Here is a 22,574-nt window from a genome sequence, read left to right as displayed (position 1 = left end):
AATATATACAAAGAAAAAAACACTGTCTTTTTCAAATTCTGTTAGAAAAATAATTTTTATGTGATGCAGAATCAAGGAAAAATAAATAAATGAATGTTCCGATATTCTTTGCAAGCTCTTTCAGCCATGTGGCAATGGTTGTTTTGGTGGCTGGAATACAAGGAAAAAGGGGGCCAAATTTTATGGCAATTTGTTAGTTAATGGAATGAAGTCAGGAGTTCACTGAGGTAAGTTTTCAGTCCCTTGAATGTCCTCTCCTTCTCCTTGCTTCTCTCCTAGGTAGAGTCTGCCTTTATGGGGTAAGGTGGATTATATGACATCATTAGTGGCATCAGTAGGGACAGGAAGACAAGCCTGGGCAACATGGCAAAAACTCATCTCTACAAAAAATACAAAAACTATCTGGGCTTGATGGTGTGCACCTGTAGTCCCAGCTACTCAGGAGGCTGAGGCAGGAGGATCATGTGAGCCCAGGAAGTTGAATGAGCTATGATCACACCACTGCGTCCCAGCCAGGGAGACAGGACCCTGTCAAAAGAAAGAAAGAGAGAGAGAGAGAAAGAAAGAAAGGAAGGAGGGAGGGAAGACAGAAAGAAAGAAAGAGAGAGAGAGAGAAAGAAAAAAAGAAAGAAAGAAAGAAAGAAAGAAAGAAAGAAAGAAAGAAAGAAAGAAAGAAAGAAAAAGAAAGAAGAAAGAAAGAAAGGAAGGAAGGAAGGGTGGGAAGGAGGAGGGAGGGAGGAAGGAAAGAAGGAAAGAAAGAAAGAAAGAAAGAGAAAGAAAGAAAGAAAGAAAGAAGAAAAGAAAAGAAAAGAAAAGAAAAACTCCTTTTCCTCCTTTCCTGCAACCAAGTTTTGTTCTAAGGTAGGTCAAAAACCAGAACCTTGTGTCTAAGCTCCTCAACCCATCTCTGATCCTTCCGTTTCTGCAGCCAGAAGGGGCAGGTGTGGGGTTTCCATTTCATCTGTAGCACGTCCTTCTTCTGACATGCTCTTCCTAGAGGAGCCAGCCTTGTGGCATGAGCTGTGCAGGAGGGTGGTCCACTCTATGCTAGGGAAGAAACCGGTCAGAGCCCTCCAGAGCTAGTCCTGATGTTAAAGGGGAAGGTAATATAGCTTAGGGATTCTTTTCTCTCTTGAGCGTGTCTGTCTTTCATTAATATTTTCTTGTTTGAAATTAAGAGGTCAAGGAAGTTAGCTGTGATCAGTGTTCCCTGTTCCAAGTAGTACCTGTTCTTTACCAGAACAATAAGCCCCATAACTCAGTAAGTCAACCCTAAGGGTGGAAGGTTACTGAGGAACCAGTTAAGAAAGAAATTAGAATGGAACAGTTTAATACTTAAAAATATTATCTGTTAACTTATACATTAAAAGATATCTGAAATGATATTAACCACATTTTCATCATGGTTAGTTTTGGATTCAGGCAATTTTGGTATATTACTTAATACTTTGTACTTTTGGTTGCTGCTTGAATTTTTAAAACAATAATAACTAGGCTAGCAAAAATGTCCTTAACACTTTGGTTTGAATCTTTTTTCTCTACAACTCCTTCTCCCCAAACCCAAATCAACAATAGAAGGCAGGTATGGTGACTCGATCCTATAGTCCCAGCACTCAGGAGGCTGAGGCTGGAGGATCACTTGAGCCCAGGAATTCAAGACCAGCCAGAACAACATAATGAGACCCCATCTCTAATTTTTTTTTTTTTTTAAAAGAAGAACTAGCATAATATAGACCCTCCATGATTCTACATTCACTCATTCATTACTTGGGCAACTATCTACTGTGCTCCAGGTCATCTGTTAGGTATTAAGGATTCAGAAATAAATGAATGTCATATTTGGCTTTTAGGAAACCACAATTTAGCAGAGAATACTAGGCACACAACTCTAACACATTCTGGCAAGTATGATTTATGAACCCCAAATACCTAAAACAGGTCTCAATCAATTTAGGAAGTTTATTTTGCAAAGTTAAGGAGGCGTGCCCATGACATAGCCTCAGGAAGTCCTGACTACATGTGTCCAAGGTGGCCGGGGTACAGCTTGGTTTTATGCATTTTAGGAAGACGTGAGATCAACATGAAAGATGCACATCGGTTCCATCCGGAAAGGTGGGACAACTCAAAGCAGGGAGGGGCTTCCAGGTCAAAGGTAAGAGACCAACAGCTGCATTCTTTTGAGTTGCTGATTAGCCTTTCCAAGGGAGGCAACCAAATATGTATTTATCTCAGTGAGCAGAGGCGTGAGTTCGAGTTCTCTCTGTCGTTTCTCTACGAGGAAATTCCTTGTGAGAGAGGTATGTAGCTTTTAAAAAATCTTAGTAGCTATCTTTTTTAGGAATAGAATGGAGGGTAGGTTTGTCCTAAGCAATTCCCAGCTTGACTTTTCCCTTTGGCTTAGTGATTTTGGGGTTCCAAGGTTTATTTTCTTTTCACAGATTGCATGATTTTATAACTTTACCTGTCATGAAGCATTGCCTTGATTTCACAACATACCTTTCTTAAGCATCCACATGTGAGCCAGGCCCTAGGCCAGGTCCTGCAGACAGAAACACACCAGGGCACTGGGAGGGCTCTCAAGCCAGCATGACAAACTTCCCCCAAAGACTGCAGGACAGAGTTTAGGAGCTTCACCTTCCACCTCCACCCAATTGGTCCACCTGCAGGAAGTGACCTGTTCTAAAAAGTCGGAAGTGACAGATTCTGTCTCATAGGACAAAGAAAATGCAGGTGACAAGATGGGCAGTTGCATAAAGCTTGGCCAGGTGTTACCAGAAAGGTGTCCCTATCCAGACCCCAAGAGAGGGTTCTTGGACCTCACGTAAGAAAGAATTCAGGACAAGTCCATAAAATGAAAGCAAGTTTCCTAAGAAAGTAAAGAAATAGGCCAGGTGAGGTGGTTCACGCCTATAATCCCATCACTTTGGGAGGTCGTGACGGGGAGATCACCTGAGGTCAGGAGTTCCAGACCAGCCTAGCCAACATGGTGAAACCGTGTCTCTACTAAAAATACAAAAATTAGCTGGGTGTGTTGGCGTGTGCCTGTAATCCCAGCTACTCAGGAGGCTGAGGTAGGAGAATCACTTGAACCCAGGAGGCAGAGGTTGCAGTGAGCCGAGATCACAACACTGCACTCAGTTTTGAAGACAGAGCGAGACTCCATCTCAAAAAAAAAAAGAAAAAAGAAAAGAAAGTAAAGGAATAAAAGAATGGCTGTTCCATAGGCAGAGCAGCAGCATGGGCTGTTCAGTTGAGTATATTCATAGTTATTTCTTGATAATATGCTAAACAAAGGATGGATTATTCATGTGTTTTCTTGGAAAGAGGCAGAGATTTCCTGGATGGAACTGAGGATCTCTCCCCTTTTTATATTATATAGAGTAATTTTCAGATGTTGCCATAGCATTTGTAAACTGTCATGGTGCCAGTGGGAGTGTCTTATAGCACGCTAATGCATTATAAATTAGCATATAATGAGCAGTGAGAACGACCAGAGGTCACTTTCGTTACCATCTTAGTTTTGGTGGGTTTTGGCTGGCTTCTTTACCACAACATGTTTTATCAGCAGGGTCTTTGTGACCTTTGTCTTTTTTTTTTCCTTTTCTTTTCTTTTTTTTGAGATGGAGTTTCGCTCTGTCGCCCAGGCTGGAAAGCAATGGTGCAATCTCGGCTCTCTGCAACCTCCACCTCCAGAGTTTAAGTGATTCTCCTGCCTCAGCCTCCTCACTTGCTAGGATTACAGGCTTGTGCCACCACTCCCGGCTACTTTTTGTATTGTTATTAGAGACAGGGTTTCACCATTTTGGCCAGGCTGGTCTCGAACTCCTGACCTCAAGTGATCCACACCCCCCTCGGCTTCCCAAAATGCTGGGATTACAGGTGTGAGCCACTGCATCTGGCCTGTGACCTGTATCTTGTGACCTCCTATCTCATCCTGTCACTAAGAATGCCTAACCTCCTGGGACTGCAGTCCAGCAGGTCTCAGCCTTATTTTACCCAGCCCCTATTCAAGATGGAGTCACTCTGGTTTAAATGCCTCTGACAATGGCTCTCCAGCCACAAGGGAGGAAGTGACTAAGCCATGGAGTCAGAGTTTTTCTGCAGTGTTCTACACAGGAGGGCTCTCTTCAAACATGGTTTCCACATTGAGCTGACTCACTGGCTTCCTCCTACAGTGTCAGAGTTAGCTCTCTTTCAACTGCACTGCTGAGCAAGTGCAGAGATTGCTTGTTTCAAGGTAGACTGTTGAAAACTTCTTTCATTTCTCATTTCTATTTCTAGGCATGTCACTGACTTGCTGAGTCATATTTGGCAAACTCAGGATCTCTTTTTTCCTTGTTTTTCCATCTGGATAATATGATTTATAAAGAGCTCTAAGGCATTTTATTTGGAAAAAGGCATAAACATATAAAAATAATATTGTCGTTTACCAAAAGACTTTTATCCATACATAGTTCAATTAAAACATTATCTGGCCAGGCATGGTGGCTCACGTCTGTAATCCCAACACTGTGGTAGGCCAAGGCAGGAAGATTGCTTGAATCTAGAAGTTTGAGACCAGCCTGGGCAAAATGGCAAACCCATCTCTACAAAAAAATTACAAAATTAGCTGCGCATGGTGGTGCACAGCTATACTCTCAACTACTCAGGAGGCTGAGGTGGGAGGATCAGCTGAGGTGGGAGGATCACCTGAGCTGGGGAGGTCAAGGCTGCAGGGAGTGTGATTGCACCAATGCACTCCAGTGTGGGTGACAGCGCAAGACCCTGTTTCAAAAAAAAAATTATCTCATCATAATAAAATATTTTTGTCTAATTTGTTCTTCACTGAATGTGAAAGCTCCTGGGTAACAGATACAACTTATTTCCATATTTCTATTCCTGACACTCTGCATGGTATGGCATAACGAAACTAGATATTTTCTAACCGGTCCTTGAACCCAAGGGGAAATGCATGCATGCTGGCAAACAGCTTAGAAATGTCATGAAATTTTGCGGGAGCATTAGGGCATCTTTTGAGTTTCAAGTTTATATCTCTCATCTGATTTCTCAAAGGTGTGGTCCAAAAAAGTTGTTAAAAAACATAAAGGAGGTGCTTAGTATATAAACTATCAATTCCTGGTCACTCCTTGGAGGTACTGGCATTCTGGAGGCACCTACACAATCTCACAGCAATTGTATTGTCCATGTAATACCAACTTCAAAGAGAAGAAATACAAAGAAAATGAAAAGCTGAACACTGCGATCATCTTGCTGACACTGAAGTAGGAGAGATGCAAGAAATAGGAAAATTATCACTTAATGTTAACATTATGCCCCTTAGCCAAATGGCAATATGGCTAGGTTATTTATTTTAATTTAATAACAAGCTATTGTAAAACCCTCAATACATTATCTTGCAAAGAGAAGATACTGAATAAATATTTGATGGTAATACAAAGGAAGCAAGATGAAATAAAAATAAGATACTATAAAGATGTTATCATAAAGACTTCGCTAGAACTTTTTCATAAATATTTTAAGAATATTTTTGAACGTAGGTTATAAACATGGCTTCCAAATTGATAATCTTATAAATTTTTAAAATAAAATATATGGAAGAGAGCAACAGAAAGTATATCAACTTTGCTACTTTTATATAACTTTATTTGTAGCTTTTAAAGTAATCCACTTCTTCCCATTAAACTAAAAGTGCCTTGAGATTAGATCCACGTTTTGTTTTTTTCTTTCTAACTTCCAACATTTCATATTGAGCACAGCACTGCAGGACTTCATTTTCATTGGTGCTTCAGAAGTATCACTTACTGGTAAAGATAAATAAGAAGTACTCAGTTATGAATAAGTTGTCAGAGATGTCTCTCATGTGTGAGACTGTTCCATTTCCCAGGGATTTCTCTCATTTCTGTAGTAGGGTGTATGACAGCCCATATGGAGTCTACAACTAGAATCCAGACTGTGTATGCAATACGGAGATAGATGTCCCACACCTACTTCCTGGTTTTGGAACATGAGGAAATCACTCAATTGGACTGTAAAAATTTAAATCTATATTTGTTTAATCTTGCAGAGTATTTATTTTTAAACTTATTATTTAAAAAATAAAACAGATACAAAAGGCCGGGCATGGTGGCTCACGCCTGTAATCCTAGCACTTTAGGAGGCCGAGGTGGGTGGATCACCTGAGGTCAGCAGTTCAAGACCAGCCTGGGCAACATGGTGAAACCCTGTCTCTACTAAAAATACAAAAAAATACTAAAAATACTGAGCCTGGTGGCGCGTGCCTGTAATCTCATCTATTCAGGAGGCAGAGGCAGGAGAATTGCTTGAGCCTGGGAGGCAGAGGTTGCAGTGAGCTGAGATTGCATCATTGCACTTCAGGCTGGGCGACAGAATGAGACTCCGTCTAAAACAAACAAACAAACAAAAAAAAACAGATACAAAAGACATATGAAACAAATATATAGCCTAATGAAGTATTACATGTCCATCTTTCTTATAACCAACACCAAAGTCAAGAAATAGAACTAGCACAGCTATCTTGAAAGCCCCTCCACATATCCTATCTCAGCTGTAGTCCCTTCCCTCCATCCTTACCCTTCCATCCCAAGAAATCACTATCCCACCTTTTATAGCAGTGGTTCTCAAAGTGTCTAGAATCTTGATAGAAAAGCAAATTATCGGGCCCCATCACAGACCTAAGAAATAAAATACTCTTGGAGTGGAGCCCAGCAATCCATGTTTAAATTTTTTTCCAGGTGATTTTCATGAAAACTTAAAGCTTGAGAACCACCGTTTTATAGGAATCACTTCATTGTGTTTCTTTGTCATTTTATCACTAAAGTATGCACTCTTAAAGACTGTGGTTTATTCCTGCCCATTTTTAAAATTTTGTTTCTTTTAAGTCTCTTTCAATATAAAGTTTTCCCCTTTGGCCCCTTCTTTTCCTTACAATTTACCTGTTAAAGAATCCAGGCTGTTTGACCTGTATCGTTTTCCATAGTTTGGCCTTTGCTGAGTGTATCTTCATGGTGCAGTTCAACAGATGCTTCTGTCCTCTATTTCCTGCAAATTGGCAGCTGGATCCAGAGGTTAATTGGACTTCAGTTTGATCTCCCTGGCAAGACTACAGGTGATGTTCTGTTTTTTCAATCAGGAGGCACATGTTTGTCCGTCTGTGATGTTAGAAACTGTTGATAATGCTTAATCCATTAATTCATTGGGGGTTACAAAGTGATGATGTTCTAATTCTATCATTTCTTTTTCATTTATTAGCTAAAATCATTTTGTTGTTGTTGTTGTTGTTTTAAGACAGAGTCTTGCTCTGTTACCCAGGCTGGAGTGCAGCAGTGGCACAATCTTGGCTCACTGCAACCTTTGCCTCCTGGGTTCAAGCAATTCTCCTGCCTCAGTTCCAGTAGCTGGGATTATAGGCGCCTGCCACCATGCCCAGCTAATTTTTGTATTTTTAGTAGAGATGGGGTTTTACCATGTTGGCCAGGCTGGTCTTGAACTCCTGAGCTCAAGCAATCCACCGGCCTTGGCCTCCCAAAGTGCTGGGATTACAGGCATGAGCCACCGTGCCCAGCCTAAAATACTTTTATAAAGAGATGTTTCCTTCATCTACTAATCCAGTGGTACAATTTATACAGAAAATGCCAGTAAATTCTTGATTGCTATTTTTTAAACCAGTTTTCCAGATAATCAATTCGTTCCCCATCAACCTCCAAAGGTGACCAATTATTTTTAAATAGCATTTTGGACTCATGGATTTAAACATATTTGACAGGATTTCAACCCACTGCAGTTATTATCATTATTGAAGCTCAAATCCTGCCATCTTGGGCTAGTAGATGCCATTTCAAGTTGGTTCCTGGGTCCTTTTGAGAGAACTATTTGGAATAATAACACATTCCAGGTTCATTTGGTACATTTCCTACCCTAAGTCACTTCCTTAAGAAGGCCTGGCTTCTTTCAGAGTGAATAGATATTTCAAGACCATGATCTAAACTCTAATGGAGCCCATTTTGACTGGGTAGGACATTGTTTTTAGGCCTTTTCAATTAACAAAGTTGTAAGTGTGTGTGTGTGTGTGTGTGTGTGTGTGTGTGTGTTACTTATTTAGCGCTGTGTAACAAATTACCTCAAAACATAGCTTCTTAAAACAACAATAAACATTTGTTACCTCTAACAGTTTCTGTGGGTCAGGAATCCAAGAGAGGTTTACATGGATGGTTCTGAAGTCATCTGAAGGCTTGACTGGACGGGAAGATTCACTTCCAAGGTGGTACACTCTAAATCTGGCATGTTGGTGCTGGCTCTTGGGAAGGCCCTCAGTGGCTCACCATGTGGATCTCTCCTCAGGGCTGCTTGAATGCCCTAATGTCCCCAGAAGCAAGTGATCAAAAAGAACAACACAGAAGCCACAATGCTTTTTATGATCCAGCCCTGGAAGTCACACCCTGTCAATCCCATGATGTCCTATTGCTTACACAGGTTGGGGGAGGGGGAGGAAACTACATAAGGACATGAACGTGAAAAGGAGAGAAGCATTGGGGACCATCCCAGAGGCTGGCTGATATTTAAAAATAAAATACCAGCAGAGTGTCGTGGCTCACGCCTGTAATCCCAACACTTCAGGAGGCCGAGGCAGGAGGGTCACTTGAGGCCAGGAGTTTGAGAACAGCCTGGGCAACATATCATATTACAAAAAATAAAGAATAAAAATAGCTGGGTGTGGTGGCACATGTGTAGTCCTAGCTACTTGGGAGGCTGAAGACAGGAGGATCACTTGAGCCTAGGAGGTCGAGGCTACAATGAGCCATGACCGTACCACTACACTCCAGTCTGGGCAACAGAGTAAGACCCTGTCTCAGAAAACAAACAACCTCATGAATTCATGCTGCTCCTTCCAAGTCACATTCAGGACTCAGGGTTTTTACTTAACTTATTCCATATTATATGTATAACTCTTTTCATACTGAGAATCCTAGCAATTAGAACATCTCGTAATTGCCCATCTATTTTTATGTTGCTTTGGGTTTTTGAAGAGGCAAATACCAAGATGGGAATAACCATGTAAGAGCTTTTCATAGGGAAGTGTCTGGGAAGGGCAAAGGGAAGGAAACAAGAATAGCAGGGATGCAATGCAAGTCTAACACTGAGAAAGGGACCGAGGAAGGGAAGTAGGTGGATAGGAAGAGCCCTAGACTGCAGCTCAGTTCTAAGAAACCTTTGGCCAGGCAGAGGGGAACTCCTGCAGCCACAGTCACCTGCTGCAGAAGTCCTGCTTCCGGTAGGAGCAGATCTGCACTTATGTACTGCTCTGCTTATTTAATGGCTGGGAGCAGCCCTGGGGGCATGGCCCAAGTACCAACTCAGTAGGTGGAGGGGGTGGTTCCAGAGCATGGAAGCTGGGTCTATCACTCAACTATGCTCCCAAAGGCAGCATATCTGAGCGGTGCCTTTCCCAGGGTGCTACTGCCTCATCCCACCTAATACACAACAGATTCAGTGTAACAATACCAATCCCACTGCCACCAAGATGATCCCTGAGAAGAGTTAAAATGTTTTTGTATATGCTCTCTCCATACCCCACTCCCACGTCTTGTAAAAACATTTCCACAGATTTAAGGTGGCAGAATATGGCCATCACATACGTATTCTCTCCCCTTTAACCCTCATTTTATGATGTCTGAATTTTTTTTATTATTTATTATTTATTTATTTATTTATTTATTTTTAAGACGGAGTCTTGCTCTGTCGCCCAGGCTGGAGTGCAGTGGTGCGATCTTGGCTCACTACAACCTCTGCCTCCCAGGTTCAAGCCGATTCTCCCGCCTCAGCCTTCCGAGTAGCTGGGACTACAGGCATCCGTCACCAGGCCCGACTAACTTTTGTATTTTTAGTAGAGGCAGGGTTTCACCATGTTGGCCAGGCTGGTCTCGAACTCCTGACCTCAAATGATCCACCCAACTCAGCCTCCCAAAGTGCTGGGATTACAGGCGTGAGCCACCACACCAGGCCTGACATCTGAATGTTTATAAATCCTTCTATCAGGCTAAAGTTATACACATGCTCTCCCTCTACCCTTACCATAATCAATAGAACTTACACTGATTTCAGTGTATCCATTCATATTTGAGAAAGGATCTGTAGTTCATAATTCTGATGGTACCAGTCCGGTTACTTTTACTGCTCTAAGTAAATGTAATAGACCTATGACCTTGAGATATTTGGCCTCACATGTGACCTCAAAGCTAGAGTTAGATGATCCAGGGTTAATCAGACAGCTCAGTTGGTGGAAGCGCGACCTGTGGCCATCTTCCTGTGCTAGGGTAACTCACACTCCAAGGCCCAAAGCAGGGGTGCAAAATCTATGCAAATTTTTTAGCTAAAATAGAAGACTTGGAGGAGGATATGTCGCAGATTTCCTTCCATGACCCACAGACATCAGGAGAGTGGGAGGGCCAGGGTCAGAGTGTGGTTCAACCCTTCTGCTGCATTAGAGGCACCTCAGTGGAAAAGTCTGAGAAGCATTGATCTATATACGGATCAGGTATTAGAGAGAGCTTTTCGGGTTTTTAAACATAATTTAAATAAGTGAAGATTCATGAAGAAGCCAATGCCACAGAGCAATTATTCCAGGAGCCCAGGCTTTAGTCTGGGATTGTCTTCCCGCCCCTTCCCTATTCATGACCCCAGAGTTTTCACAACACAAAATGGCTCAGTGAATCAGTTAAGTACACAGAGACAAATCCAGGCAAACTCAAATGTGTGAGAAGAATCCCATTAAGATTCCCAAGATGAGAACCTTCTGTGAGAAAGTGCCATTGAATTTTTTGGTAATTCCCCCTTGGATGAATACGTGCAAAAATTACAAAGGATTTCTTTGGCTTCTGGTATGAGAATCTCTGATTACACTTTCCTCTCATTTCCTTGATCTTTACCAAAACATGAATGATGCTGGCCTTGCAGATGCTGGTGATTTGGTTCGGTGTGCCCAGCAGGCTGCGGTGGAGACCACTGTGGGGAGTCTTGGTGGGCAAGACAATGCTCTCCTGGCATAGGAGTGACAACTACCCAGACAAAGAAATCCTCAGTCAGTGCAATCATGTTCACTCCTGGTCTAAGTCCCATCTTGCCCCTTAGATTGAAGAACAAGAAGGAAAAGGATAAAATAGCAAATGGGATTCTAGCTTTGGCTCTTAGATTCTCCTCTGGGTGATACTCTTCCCACTCAAACCAAACACCTCCCACCTGCCAAGAAAAATCTGGTGCTAAAATATAATCAGACTTGTAAAAAACAGAACATGGGGTGATTATTTTAATTACAAAATCTTTCATTTTCCAAGAAGAACATTTGCCATTAGATTCCTTTAAATAACCAAGTCCCTTGGCATATTTAAAAGGAGACATGAGGCCGGGCACGGTGGCTCATGCCTGTAATCCCAGCACTTTGGGAGGCTGAGGTGGGCGGATCACTTGAGGTCAGGAGTTTGAGACCAGGCTGGCCAACATGGTGAAACCCCATCTTTACTAAAAATACAAAAATTAGCTAGGCGTGGTGGCAGGCACCTGTAATTCCAGCTACTTGGGAGGCTGAGGCAGGAGAATCACTTGAACCTGGGAGGCAGAGGTTGCAGTGAGCCGAAATCATGCCATTACACTCCAGCCTGGGGGACAAGAGTGAGACTTCATCTCAAAATAAAATAAAATAAAATAAAATAAAGTAATAAAAGGAGATATGACTGACAATGCATGACCTGTGTGGAGCTTTTGTGGAAGTAGATCCCATACAGGTCATTGGGGTGGCCTTGCCATGTAAGGACAACAGAGATCTAGGTGAATCAAGGTGGTATTAAAATAGCATTTCTAGAATCAAAGTGGAGAGAAATCATCTGTGAACAACCAATGTCTGATTCAAGTGTTATGAAAACAAGGCTCTGCTCTTTAACCAATGCTTGTTTAATTCAATGTGGCCTGCAGTTGCAATCTTGTGTGGGGCCTAGGAGTTTAAGCCCTGGAGGTGGACTGCCTGGATTTAAGTCTCAGTTATGCCAGTTACAAGTTCTATGACCTTGAGGAAGTTATTTAACCTTTTTCAGCCTCTGTTTTCTTACCTGGAGAATGAATTGATATGAGCATTAAATGTGGTGATATAGTAAATGTGATAACATATGTAAAACTCCATCTGCCTGTCATGCACTAAGTTATTAACTATGTTAATGCCTGTTAGATGAGCAGGATGCCATCCCACAGGCCCAGCAAACAGGAGGACAGATGTCCTCTTATATACTGATTACAGGATCCATGCACCAGGGGAGGGCTTGCAATGCAGCTTTTCCTGGTATGTAATTGGCACTGAGAGAGCTTTTCTATATTAGTTAGACTAAACTCCAAATTGCTGTTTTTAGTTAACATCTCCTTAAACTTCAAATGATCAATATCAAACAACTTATCCAGAACGTCAGTTTCTATAGGGCACTAACACTTCCGAGTGATTCCGTGAGATGTTTGTTAATTAAAATCAGGAAATCTTCATGTGCTATATCAAGGCTTTTCTATGACTAGAGCCATTGGAAACAATTGTTAAAAATTGTTTTTAAAATGTCCTGATTAAAATGATTTCTGCTGTAACCTATAGCAGTGGTTCTCAAAATGCGGTTCCTGGAGCAGACACGCCTAGGAACCAGTTAGAAATGCAAATTCTTAGGTCCCACCCCAGACTTATTAAAACATGGCAAACTGTGGTTTCATAAGCTCTCAGAGGTGACACTGATCCATAGCACTGATGGCATATGGATCCATGTTTCCCACTGCACACCCTCCCTCCATTCCTGAGAGATCCCATTCATGAAGCAGACCATCTTTCCCATTGAGTCTGGATGAAATCTCAGAACCCTTTTCAACACAGTGCCAAAAGTTGCTACAAACCAATCAAAGTTTGCATGTCTGGTCAGGGTGTGGTGTTCTGAGATCTCAATGAAGCATTCATTCAGCTACTTGACTTTCTCCTGGAGGAAAATTATGGCCCTACCTATGGAAATAGGTTTGGAGACCACCTCAAGACAATAAGAAAGCAAGTTGGATTTCTGAACTTTTATAACCAAATAACATCCCTAACATATGCACACCCAGTCACTATAGCATATAAAAATTTCCTCAATTAGCAACATAGGCACAATGTCTGCAGGGCAGGCTCTTGCCAGAGAGCTCAATCTCGATGTAATTGCCATTCAAACCCTGTCAAACCTTGCTAAACATCCAATTGTGGAGTATGAAAGATACACGCTATCTACCTATTTATCTGCTTCTAGTTATTCGAATATGCTACCTTTTATAAAAAGCTAGATCACAAAAAATTGAACTTTGTCCCCCTTGGGTTGTTCCTCTCACCAAATAAAACTATCTTTTGAGAAAAAGACTTTGAGATGGCTTTCAGTAGTACGTATATGCAATAAGCCAATTAAAGAAAAAAATAGAAAATCAAAAGTTGGCAGAATTACAGGGATACACGTATACCAGGAGTCTCGGGGAATGTGGTTATTGTGGTTAAGTATTCTTCTTAACTCTAAGCTATAGAGATATGATGGGTTAAATAAAATTATCAGGGTAATGAAATGTATTTCCATTCCTCTGATGAAACTTTTTTTCTGAATATAGATACCAAGAGTCATATATGTTGTTGCCATATTCGCTTTCCTGTTATTCTATAAGCCTTATGAATTTCTCCTTCTACTTACTTTACCTGAAACCTCAGTCATTAATATTCAGTGTAAATTGTCCATAGAGCTTGAGATCAACCCATATTTAGACTTGTCCTATTTTATCACTGTCTGTTTGTTGTGGTGGTTCATTACCTGACATATGGAACTTTCAAAAGTTTCTTTTTAAAAAATGAAACTTCGTTTATCTTTGACCATATTGCCTAATACGTTGGAATTGACTTGCTACAAATCTTCATTGAATTAGGTTACTTCCTTAATAGCATTTCTGACAGATGGCCATTGCTGTTAGTAACAGCAGTTGACATCCTGGGATTTAAATATTCAAACCAATTCAACAAGAATTTATTTAGTAATCTATCATGTGTCATAAATGGTGTGGCTTGAGCTTCAAGGCATGCTGGGAGGCATGTTGCAAAAAGAACTTGAACGAAAGCCAGCCAGGACCACAACCCCATCCAGGCCAAAGTCCAAAACCAAGAAGTCTGATCTGGTAGAATGGGACACAATGCAGGGCTTCTGAGCAACAAACAGCACTCGTTCTTAGCGGTCAAGTCTGAGTTCAAGAACAGAGATAACTATTCCGATTGCTAGAAGTTATGATTGGCCTCATGACAGAGAAAGAGATTGGCAGAAACTAGGTGAATTCATGGCTTCTATTCATGGCTGGGCTTCAGTTCTACTGGGAATCTGGAATGGATACCAGCTGGTTGAGGCTATGGAGGAAGGCTATAATGGGATTTATATGTTGCTGCCCAAAGACTAATTTCCTCCTCAAGCAAATTAGACATTGGGTATATGGGCTACAGATTACTTCCATGATCCACTGTGGCATACACCATTACCCTCCAGCATCCAGGACTTCTTTACTTTTCCTTGTTCTGGGCAGCAGTGTGTCCTACCCCAGGCAATGGGTTATGAAAGGACTAAAGTATACTCATGAAGTCCCGTTCCCTGACTTCTTAGCCTCCCTTGCAGCAGGCGGTGCCACATGACCCAGCTGTAACCAGGGAGACAGAGGGGAACTTGGCTGGAGATACTTTGGGGAAAGCTTTTGTTTTTCTGTTAAAAGAAACAGGACTGGCACAGCCCTTCACCCTTTCTTGATAACTTTCCTACAAACTTGTAACCAGCAAGAAAAGGCCAAGTAAATCACAGAGATGCCTGCTCTGCCGTCATTGAACCACTAAACTAATGTCAGCAGCCACGTATGTCCTGACTGCTGCTGTGTAAGAATTATAAACCCATTTGTTTAAGCCATCAATATATACTGTGTTATTCACAATGGAAAGCATTCCTAATACCCCCACTTCCTGTGGAGATGGAAATCCTGACCTCCATCACCTTCAGAGACCATGTGGCAGAAGGTGGGAACGGACATGACACTCTGTGCTAGGGGCTGAAGGCATGGAAATGTGGGTGGCAGAGATCCTGGCCTAAGGACCTTGTAATTTCATTTGAGAGAGCACACTTAGGGTAGGGTCTTTCAGTAGTACGTATATTGCATATACGTACTACTGAAAGCCATCTCAAAGTCTTTTTCTCAAAAGATAGTTTTATTTGGTGAGAGGAACGGCCCAAGGGGAACGAAGTTCAATTTTTTGTGATCTAGCTTTTTATAAAAGGTAGCATATTCGAACACCCCACACGAGTTGTTTGCTGTAGCTCAGAAGACGATATTTTCAGGTAAACCTTATTTGAGATAAGCCTAGGACAGTAAAGATACGGGAAAACTGTCGTGGAAGAAATGGTTGAAGAAAGAATTCTGGCAGTGAGAATGTGGTATAGAGAAGGCATTCCTACATTAGGAATTCCTTCATTATATACTTTATCCTCACTATTCTAAGTGGCAGTTTAGTGGGACAGAGTCGTAGCTGGTCCCAATTTGTGTTCTAACCCCTGTTAGCTATCTGATCTTGACAAACCCATTAAACTTCACTACCTCTCAATTTCTTCATTCTCTCTCTCTTTTTTTTTTTGAGGTGGAGTTTCACTCTGTCAGGCTTGTGTGCAGTGGTGTGATCTTGACTCACTGCAACCTTTGCTTCTCAGGTTCAAGCGATTCTCCCGCCTTAGCCTCCCAAGAAGCTGGGACTACAGGCGTGTGCCACCACACCAAACACATTTTTGTATTTTTAGTAGAGATGGGGTTTCATCATGTTGACCAGGCTGGTCTCGAACTCCTGACCTCAAGTGATCCTCCCAACTCAGCTTCCTAAAGTGGAATTACAGGAGTGAGCCACCACACCTGGCCAGTTTATTCTTAAAATGGGGACAATAATAGTATTTGCCATACACACACACACACACACACACACACATATATATATAATCCATGTAATGCGTTTAACTTGATGCCTGGAACACACTAAATAATCAATAAATGCTATTTATATTATTTTGAGAAGTAGCTAAGTACATGGACTCTGGGGTCTGAATACCTGGGTTTAAATCTTGCATTTACTACTTACTGCCTATATAATCAATCTTGATTAAGTCTCAGTTTTCTCATCCGTAAAGTGGGAGTAATGATAGCACTAACAGGATAGTTGTGAGAATTAATTCATATAGTGCATGTAAAGCACTTGGCATGGTTAAATACCCAGTAAAGGTTGGCTATTTAATTAGCTACACTGTGAGCAATATAAAAGATGTATAGGACCTACTTCTTGTTTGCAAAATGCTTATTATGTTAGTTTCTAAGAAGTAATGAGAGGCAGGGTTCAGTGGCTCACACCTGTAATTCCAACACTTTGGGAGGCTGAGATGGAAGGATTGCTTGAGCCCAGGAGTTTGAGACCAGCCTGGACAACATTGTGAGACCCCATAACTAAAAAAAAAAAAAAAAAATCATGGTGGCACATGCCTATAGTCCCAGCTACTCAGAAGGTTGATGTGGGAGGGTCACTTGAGCCCAGGAGGTAAAGGTTGCAGTGAGCTGTGATTGCGCCACTGCACTCCAGCCTGAGCAACAAAGCAAGACCCTGTCTCAAAAAGAGTAATGAGAATTAAATAATGACGTATAAGCATGGGGAAGTCAGGGAGGGGAATAATCACTGTGAATGGAAAGGTTAGGGATAGTACCATGGAGGAAGCTGGATTTAAGGCAGGCCTTATGTGATAGGTAGTGGGGATACTTGAAGAAATGGAGAGAGGATACAGGATTATTATATTTCTCTTCAAATTTTAGGAGGCTGCTTTACACATGTCATTTATTCTTCCTTCTTCCAGCCTCATCTTCCTGGAGTCAAGTGAATATTTTAATAATGTGATTTAAGAAAACACAACATGTGAAATAGTGTAGCCCTAATTTCATAATTGCTCATCCAAACAAATCTAATGATATTTTAAAGATCATTTGTACAATGTGCAGTTGAGACTATGTCTATAGCAAAAAAATATAAATAAAAATGAAAAGTAAAAGAGTACAGGGACTGGTGTCAAGAACTACTAGGCATATGATCCTATATATAAATTATATTTAGCAATGATGGCAACAGAGATATATGTAGCCTACAGGTACTGGGTTTTTTTCTGTGAAATATGGATTCTGCTTTTGGAAAGAAATCAATCAAGAGTTCTCTGAAACAGGCTGGGTACAGTGGCTGACGCCTGTAATCCCAGCACTTTGGGAGGCCGACGCAGGTGGATCACCTGAGGTCAGGAGTTTGAGACCTGGCCAACATGGTGAAACCCTGTCTCTACTAAAAATACAAAAATTATCCGGGTTTGATGGTGTGTGCCTGTAGTCCCAGCTACTCGGGAGGCTGAAGTAGGAGAATTGCTTGAACCCAGGAGGTGGAGGTTGCAGTGAGCTGAGATCACGCCATTGCATTCCAGCCTATACAACAGAGTGAGACTCCTTCTTAAAAACAAAAACAAAACAGAAAAAGGGAGTTCTCTGAAATAAACAAAGACATTTCTATTTCTAGAATGAGGAATACCGGCTTCAAAGACTTCGGTAGAGAGGACTCAAGACTTTTCCTTACCTAGCCATCCCTGTGCTGCTAACCATATCGCCTAACATTCTTCAAACACCCATAGACTCTGGCACCGGGCCAGTCTCCTTGAGTTCTCCTGAATGCATCCCGCTCTCTTACTGGGCTTGTTACCAGCCAGTGCCTGCCATAGAGTAGGTGCTCCAGAACCACTGGCCAGAACCACATCCATTTCTTATATGTGCTGTTTTGCCAGCCTGGAATTCTTTTCTTTGATATCTCTGTTCAGCTAAAGCTTGTGCATGCTACATGAGGCCTTTTCCTACCACGTGAGTCCTCACTTATCTTTCCCTTCTCTAAACCACAGCAGTTGTTATTTGCATCACTGATGGTAACAACTATGTGGCTTCCAACTACTAGGCTCCTGCAGTCATTTCTCTGGTCCCAACCACCTCTCAAGTTTTCCTTTCCCTTTTCTGGTATGATCTAGGTTTTCCAGGCAGAGACAGCAACATGAGCAAAGCCCAGAGACCCAAAAGAACATGAAATTCAGGGAACAGTTTGTAGGTCAGTGATCTTCATGGCCATGCCCCTAAGAAAACATGGCTAAAAAGCAGAACCAAAACCAGTTTCTCCATAACCAAAATCTCTTTATGATATTTTTGCTTCAAGAACACAGTAGTCTATTATAGTATGACCATATTCTCTGGAACACTTGCTGGAAATCTGAAACCTTAAACAATTGTGACGTATCAGTCTATTAAGCTAAGTGTCTTTCTACCTAACACCTCTGCTTCAGGGCTAAGCAATATCCTAGCTAGAAGCCTGCTGAACTAGAAACATGAATTTTCCTTTTCTCCCAAGAAGATGACACATGAATGCTGTGCCCTTCCTTCATGATCCTAACACTCTGTTACAAGGGTGAGCTTTCTCTGATTTGTGATTGACAAGTTTGCCAGGGGTGATAACTGGCCTAATCACTTGCCTTATATATGAGAACTGAAGCCATTTGGAATTTATCCCTCTATCACTAAGCTCTGGCTACAGTTTCTTCTTAACATGCACAAGAGCCATTCCTCAAAGACGCTATCTTTGCCATTTATTTTGCCCTCTAACACTTCAAGCTTCAATGCCACATCACGATTTATTTGCATGCCAGGTGTTGTTAGATAAGCAGACATTTGAATTATGAGCAACTGGAGACTATTAGACAGTGAAATTTCTCTCTTTTTCATTTAAATTCTCTGTTTCTAAAATTTATTCTAGGTTTTGCTGACATGTTGTGTTGGAGAATTACTGAAAGGTTGTAAATAGGAACTACACAACATACTGGCTTTGCCTCTAGGCTATAGGAGTGTGTTAACTTTCCTCTGTATTCCCAGAGTCTTATACTGAGCCTGGTCTTTATTACATCTTCTATTAAATGTTTACTGAATAAACTCTGTGATGGATTAAAGATGGCTACATATTCTTTACTACATAGGCAGGTGATGTAATTGGATCAACAGAATATGGTAGAAGTGATGTTGTGGCAATTTCTGGGACCTGGAAGCTTCTACCTTCTGTCCTTCAGAACACTTTCTCTGGAAGCCCTGCCATATAAGTCTGAATACCCTGAGACTGTTTTTCTGGAGAAGCCAGATAACAGTCCCAGCAAAGTTCAGCCTTCTATACATCTGTCAAGGTGCAGAGGGGTGAGTGGAGCCTGCAGACTGTTAGCAGAATGCCACTTGGAACAGAAGGATCACCTGGCTGGGCCCTGTCAGAATTCCCTGACCCACAAAATCTGTGATATAATAAAATTATTGGTTTTTTAGCCACTTAAGTTTTAGATTACTTTGTTATATAACCATAAATAACCAGAACAAAATCCTGACGGGGGCTCCATGTATACCATTCAGCACCCCAGAGATCAACTGGTGTGTTCATAGCTACTGTTCACCTGACTGGAGCAGGATGGTACACATGTGAGGACAGTTGGGCTGATTTACCACAGGTAGTGGTGGCCAGTAAGTGCCATTTCTCATTTTGTGAGTTCTTGGGCAGCATAGACCAGGGAACCTGATCAACCTCAGAACACACAGATTTCAAATAGGATTCTACCTAGCACTTTAGACCCAGGAGGACTAAGCCCTCATAGTTCTTTCTGCTGATTATTGGAAGAGTTAATCACTAGATAGAACTAACATTTCTAATAGAAGAGATTAGATGGAAATTAGATATAAGACCAAAAGACTCTTCATGGTGACGATGGAGTGAGAATCACTAGATTAAATGAAGATAAAGACAGAGGGTAGATGCATTTCCTTTCTCACCCAAATGGTAGGTTCTGAGAAATATAGTTGCAAAAATATCTAGAAATACAGACGGGATGAAGAATGAGAGAAATCTGAGCACAGAAGGGAGGAGGGTAAGTGAAAATTCATTCTGTGTGTACTTGAAATTTCTGATTCAAGGGACCAGAACACATGTTATTAGCATTTTCAATTTTTCTGAATATCAAAGAACAAAAACTAAAGAGAATAACTCAGAAATAAAATGATGACAAGATAATTGTTTAATATGGAAATCCTTGGGTGGAGTACTAAGAGACTTCCATTTCAGTCCCAACACTTGGCAATTGATTGGACTTATTCTTAACTCAGTTTTCTTGTTGTAAAATGACACCACTCGGCTTTCTTCATGAAAATTATGTGGGTTGGATTGCAGGATAGAAGATAAAAAGTAGCTTAGAAGGAAAAAGAAAGAATATGCAATTAGTAAATAGTACCAGTTCTTGAGAAGTTTGGAATAGAAACATTTTACTCTTCAAACACATAACCTCTTTTTTTAGATTAAAGTAAACAAATCACTCAAAAGAGTGTAAAAACTATTACACAAATGCTGATTATTAAGTTTATATAAAAATTAACTATAATTAGATAATGAAAGACAAGTAAATGAATCAGCAAGACATATAAACAGAAACATTGTCTAAGAAGAATTCACCATCTAGACTGATTCTGTTGCATCTTGGGCTGGGTGTAATCCTGTGAAAACACACAGGATGTGAGATGAAGGCCAAATCAGCTGGTAATCAAGTGGCACCTCTGGAGGCTGAGAGTACAAAGTAGTCCCTGGAAGAGGCACTGGCAAATTGGTGGCCTTGGTGGCAAAGGCTGATAGCAGCTCTCTTGGGCCATCGGGGGGACGTCATAGTCTGGTAGTTGTTGTCACCCAGCAAACACATACCACAAAAGAGAAGCCATTTCTTTTGTCTAATTATTAGGTAGTGCCAATGGAGATACCAGTGTTTCTCAAGCTGTCCTCTGCAGACCCCCTGCAGCACAGCCCTAGTAAAGTTCAATCCTGGGACCTACCCCAGACCAACAAAATCAGAACCTCTGCACCAGGGGTGAGAAATCTATATTTTAGGTATAATAGGTACCCCGGGTGCTTTCACTGAAAATCTCATAGTTCAAGGACTGCTGCACTCTCTTGTGCAATGTGACTGTCCGACTGTCCGCAAATATGCCATGTTCACAACATCGTCAATTCCTTTGCTTCTTCTCCCTCCAGGAACACTCCTCCCTTCTCTACTTTCTTCACCCCATGGGCTAAGATCCACTGGCTTCCTGGGGCTGTCCCCAACTTCTTGATCTTCTTTTCATGAACCCTAATTATGCTCCTTAATCCTGTCTTATTCTACTTTGTAACCTCTTTCATAGGTATAGTAAATCCCCCTTCATTCCATTAATTCCTGCCTAGGGCAGAAAAATCCTGCTTTAAATGGTTTCCTTCTCTGACAAGACCTGTCTCCTAGCCACTTTTTTATTTTTAAATAAATGCTTTTGCTTCCTGTCTTTCAATACAATAGAAGGAATGGGTCTTAGAGCTCCATAACAGCAGAAAGTCCTGAGGAGCAGATGTCTTCCAGAGAAAACGGGAGAAGTTCTCACTCCACCCCCACCACTGCACTGTTGAACTTCACTGATTGGACCTCAAGAAGTACAAGCTTTTTTCTATCACTATTGATGGTTTTGGTTTTTCCCTACATTAACCCCCTCAGCATCAAAATAAATTTAAACTGAAGACAATGTTTGTGCCTTTTCCCCAACTATATTACAATCTTAAGGGCTGAAATCTAGTCTTAATGCTTCTTATGTAATTCTTCCACCCTAGACATTTATTATTGTCTGCCCGCCCTCTTCCCTGGGAACTGCCACCCCCTCAGTCTTGTCATGATTCCTCCATGACATTTTATGCAATGTGCCTCCAGGCTCCTGGTCACAGCTGATTGGTCTAGAGGTGGGCACCTGATTTAAAGCTGTGTCAGTCAGTTCCTTTTCTCCCCAGGTATTTTGAAAACTGGGGAGATGTTTGAATTCAGATTGAGCCCAGGAGATATTTTCCCTATGTGGACCAGAAAAATGGAGGAAACTATTCTTTAGAAAGAGAGAAGAATGCTGTAGATAGCGGCAGATACAGAGAGAGAAGCACATGAGTGATGGAGGGAGTTTAGATGGGACTGTATTTCTACCACTGGGTATCTTTTGGAACTCACAGTTTTCAGAATAAAGCCCCCATTTTATGTTAAGCTAGTTCTGGAGACTTCAGAGAAGACTCAGAGGGCAAGGGAAAAGGGAGTTGTGGATGGCCTCTAGATAGTCAGTCCACAGGATCTAATGAAACACGTATGATCTCACATAATCCTCAAAATAATCATGTGTTTTTACGAAGCAATCATTATTATTCCCACTTGAAAAATAAGAAACCAAGGCTTAGAGGAGTTAAGTAACTTTTCCTAAAACCACTCTGTTACTAAGCTGGAGGTGGGCGTGGGACTTGAGGCCCGCTCCATCTGACTCCACCATGCTGAACTGTCTTCAAGTGAAGGTCAATGGGTGTGATGCTGAGGGCTCTATTCATTCTTATA

At 41.4% G+C, this 22,574-nt stretch overlaps 1 long non-coding RNA gene across 1 annotated transcript in view; it reads right to left on the bottom strand.

The window, feature by feature from the left end:
- Positions 1-5,621: 5,621 nt before the first annotated feature.
- The window catches only part of LOC105517200, a 29,081-nt gene continuing 12,128 nt past the window's right edge, over positions 5,622-22,574 (bottom strand). Inside the window, exons 2-3 of the long non-coding RNA XR_001002634.1 lie at positions 8,180-8,373; positions 5,622-5,801 (exon numbers count right to left, since the gene is read on the bottom strand). This is a non-coding gene — a long non-coding RNA (uncharacterized LOC105517200). The remainder of the gene's footprint in view (positions 5,802-8,179; positions 8,374-22,574) is intronic.

The sequence above is a fragment of the Colobus angolensis genome, unplaced genomic scaffold, assembly GCF_000951035.1.
Source record: "Colobus angolensis palliatus isolate OR3802 unplaced genomic scaffold, Cang.pa_1.0 Scaffold3, whole genome shotgun sequence".
NCBI classification, from domain to species: Eukaryota; Metazoa; Chordata; class Mammalia; order Primates; family Cercopithecidae; genus Colobus; species Colobus angolensis.
This window is presented reverse-complemented; position numbering and strand designations above follow the sequence as displayed.